This window comes from Haliotis rufescens, unplaced genomic scaffold (genome assembly GCF_023055435.1).
Source record: "Haliotis rufescens isolate VD_foot unplaced genomic scaffold, xgHalRufe1.0.p SCAF_119, whole genome shotgun sequence".
NCBI lineage: Eukaryota > Metazoa > Mollusca > Gastropoda > Lepetellida > Haliotidae > Haliotis > Haliotis rufescens.
This window is the reverse complement of record NW_025963801.1, coordinates 232,533-236,956: the sequence shown is the minus strand read 5'-3', so window position 1 is coordinate 236,956 and position 4,424 is coordinate 232,533.

The following is a 4,424-nucleotide window of genomic DNA, read 5'->3' as shown; positions in this document are numbered from 1 at the left end:
TATGACTCCCCTGGCCAGGTTCAAAACACTCCCTCCAGGCTCATCTAACTCCCCTACTGGGCCCATATGACTCCCCTGACCAGGCTCTACTGGGCCCATATGACTCCCCTGGCCAGGCTTAAAACACCCCCTCCAGGGTCATCTAACTCCCCTACTGGGCCCATATGACTCCCCTGGCCAGGCTCAAAACACTCTCTCCAGGCTCATCTAACTCCCCTACTGGGCCCATATGACTCCCCTGGCCAGGCTCAAAACGCCCACTCCAGGCTCATCTAACTCCCCTACTGGGCCCATATGACTCCCCTGGCGAGGCTCAAAACACTCTCTCCAGGCTCATCTAACTCCCCTACTGGACCCATATGACTCCCCTGACCAGGCTCTACTGGGCCCATATGACTCCCCTGGCCAGGCTCAAAACACCCCCTCCAGGGTCATCTAACTCCCCTACTGGGCCCATATGACTCCCCTGGCCAGGCTCAAAACACTCCCTCCAGGCTCATCTAACTCCCCAACTGGGCCCATATGACTCCCCTGGCCAGGCTCAAAATACTCCTTCCAGGGTCATCTCACTCTCCTACTGGGCCTATATGACTCCGCTGGCCAGGCTCTACTGTGCTTATATGACTCCCCTGGCCAGGTTTAAAACACTCACTCCAGGCTCATCTAACTCCCCTACTGGGCCCATATGACTCCCCTGGCCAGGCTCTACTGGGCCCATATGACTCCCCTGGCCAGGCTCAAAACACTCCCTCAGGGTCATCTAACTCCCCTACTGGGCCCATATGACTCCCCTGGCCAGGCTCAAAACACTCCCTCCAGGCTCATCTAACTCCCCTACTGGGCCCATATGACTCCCCTGGCCAGGCTCAAAACGCCCACTCCAGGCTCATCTAACTCCCCTACTGGGCCCATATGACTCCCCTGACCAGGCTCTACTGGGCCCATATGACTCCCCTGGCCAGGCTGAAAACACCCCCTCCAGGGTCATCTAACTCCCCTACTGGGCCCATATGACTCCCCTGGCCAGGCTCAAAACACTCCCTCCAGGCTCATCTAACTCCCCTACTGGGCCCATATGACTCCCCTTGCCAGGCTCTACTGGGCCCATATGACTCCCCTGGCCAGTACTTGGCCAATATGACTCCCCATGCCAGGCTCAAAACACCCCCTCCAGGCTCATCTCACTCTCCTACTGGGCACATATGACTCCCCTGGCCAGGCTCAAAACACTCCCTCCAGGCTCATCTAACTCCCCTACTGGGCCCATATGACTCCCCTGGCCAGGCCAAAAACGCCCCCTCCAAGTTCATCTAACTCCCCTATTGGGCCCATATGACTCCCCTGGCCAGGCCCAAAACGCCCCCTCCAGGCTCATCTAACTCCCCTACTGGGCCCATATGACTCCCCTGGCCAGGCTCAAAACACTCCCTCCAAGTTCATCTCACTCCCCTATCGGGCCCATATGACTCCCCTGGCCAGGCTCAAAACACTCCCTCCAGGCTCATCTAACTCCCCTATTGGGCCCATATGACTCCCCTGGCCAGGCCCAAAACGCCCCTTCCAGGCTTATCTAACTCCCCTACTTGGCCGATATGACTCCCCTGGCCAGGCTCAAAACACTCCCTCCAGGGTCATCTAACTCCCCTACTGGGCCCATATGACTCCCCTGGCCAGGCTCTACTGGGCCCATATGACTCCCCTGGCCAGGCTCAAAACACCCCCCCCCCCCCCCCCCCCCCGTAGGCTCATCTAACTCCCCTACTGGGCCCATATGACTCCCCTGGCCAGGCTCAAAACACTCCCTCCAGGGTCATCTAACTCCCCTACTGGGCCCATATGACTCCCTTGGCCAGGCTCTACTTGGCCCATATGACTCCCCTGGCCAGGCTCTACTGGGCCCATATGACTCCCCTGGCCAGGCTCAAAACACCCCCTCTAGGCTCATCTAACTACCCTACTGGGCCAATATGACTCCCCTGGACAGGCTCAAAACGCCCCTTCCAGGCTTATCTAACTCCCCTACTCGGCCTATATGATTCCCCTGGCCAGGCTCAAAACACTCCCTCCAGGGTCATCTTACTAACATACTGGGCCCATATGACTCCCCTGACCAGGCTCTACTGGGCCTATATGACTCCCCTGGCCAGGCTCTACTGGGGCTATATGATTCCCCTGGCCAGGTTCAAAACACTCCCTCCAGGCTCATCAAACTCCCCTACTGGGCCCATATGATTCCCCTGGCCAGGCTCAAAACACCCCCTCCAGGGTCATCTAACTCCCCTACTGGGCCCATATGACTCCCCTGGCCAGGCTCAAAACACCCCCTCCAGGCTCATCTAACTCCCCTACTGGGCCCATATGACTCCCCTGGCCAGGCTCAAAACACTCCCTCCAAGTTCATCTCACTCCCCTATCGGGCCCATATGACTCCCCTGGCCAGGCTCAAAACACTCCCTCCAGGCTCATCTAACTCCCCTATTGGGCCCATATGACTCCCCTGGCCAGGCCCAAAACGCCCCTTCCAGGCTTATCTAACTCCCCTACTTGGCCGATATGACTCCCCTGGCCAGGCTCAAAACACTCCCTCCAGGGTCATCTAACTCCCCTACTGGGCCCATATGACTCCCCTGGCCAGGCTCTACTGGGCCCATATGACTCCCCTGGCCAGGCTCAAAACACCCCCTCCAGGGTCATCTAACTCCCCTACTGGGCCCATATGACTCCCCTGACCAGGCTCTACTGGGCCTATATGACTCCCCTGGCCAGGCTCTACCGGGGCTATATGACTCCCCATGCCAGGCTCAAAACACCCCCTCCAGGCTCATCTAACTCCCCTACTGGGCCAATATGACTCCCCATGCCAGGCTCTACTGGGCCCATATGACTCCCCTGGCCAGGCTCAAAACATTACCTCCAGGCTCATCTAACTCCCCTACTGGGCCCATGTGACTCCCCTGGCCAGACTCCAAACACCCCCTCCAGGCTCATCTAACTCCCCTACTCGGCCTATATGACTCCCCTGGCCAGGCTCAAAACACTCCCTCCAAGTTCATCTCACTCCCCTATCGGGCCCATATGACTCCCCTGGCCAGGCTCAAAACACTCCCTCCAGGCTCATCTAACTCCCCTATTGGGCCCATATGACTCCTCTGGCCAGGCCCAAAACGCTCCTTCCAGGCTTATCTAACTCCCCTACTTGGCCGATATGACTCCCCTGGCCAGGCTCAAAACACCCCCTCCAGGGTCATCTAACTCCCCTACTGGGCCCATATGAATCCCCTGGCCAGGCTCAAAACACTCCCTCCAGGCTCATCTAACTCCCCAAATGAGCCCATATGACTCCCCTGGCCAGGCTCAAAATACTCCTTCCAGGGTCATCTAACTCCCCTACTGGGCCTATATGAATCCCCTGGCCAGGCTCTACTGGGCTCATATGACTCCCCTGGCCAGGTTTAAAACACTCCCTCCAGGCTCATCTAACTCCCCTACTGGGCCCATATGACTCCCCTGACCAGGCTCTACTGGGCCCATATGACTCCCCTGGCCAGGCTCAAAACACCCCCTCCAGGGTCATCTAACTCCCCTACTGGGCCCATATGACTCCCCTGGCCAGGCTCAAAACACTCCCTCCAGGCTCATCTAACTCCCCTACTGGGCCCATATGACTCCCCTTGCCAGGCTCTACTGGGCCCATATGACTCCCCTGGCCAGTACTTGGCCAATATGACTCCCCATGCCAGGCTCAAAACACCCCCTCCAGGCTCATCTCACTCTCCTACTGGGCACATATGACTCCCCTGGCCAGGCTCAAAACACTCCCTCCAGGCTCATCTAACTCCCCTACTGGGCCCATATGACTCCCCTGGCCAGGCCAAAAACGCCCCCTCCAAGTTCATCTAACTCCCCTATTGGGCCCATATGACTCCCCTGGCCAGGCCCAAAACGCCCCCTCCAGGCTCATCTAACTCCCCTACTGGGCCCATATGACTCCCCTGGCCAGGCTCAAAACACTCCCTCCAAGTTCATCTCACTCCCCTATCGGGCCCATATGACTCCCCTGGCCAGGCTCAAAACACTCCCTCCAGGCTCATCTAACTCCCCTATTGGGCCCATATGACTCCCCTGGCCAGGCCCAAAACGCCCCTTCCAGGCTTATCTAACTCCCCTACTTGGCCGATATGACTCCCCTGGCCAGGCTCAAAACACTCCCTCCAGGGTCATCTAACTCCCCTACTGGGCCCATATGACTCCCCTGGCCAGGCTCTACTGGGCCCATATGACTCCCCTGGCCAGGCTCAAAACACCCCCCCCCCCCGTAGGCTCATCTAACTCCCCTACTGGGCCCATATGACTCCCCTGGCCAGGCTCAAAACACTCCCTCCAGGCTCATCTAACTCCCCTACTGGGCCCATATGACTCCCTTG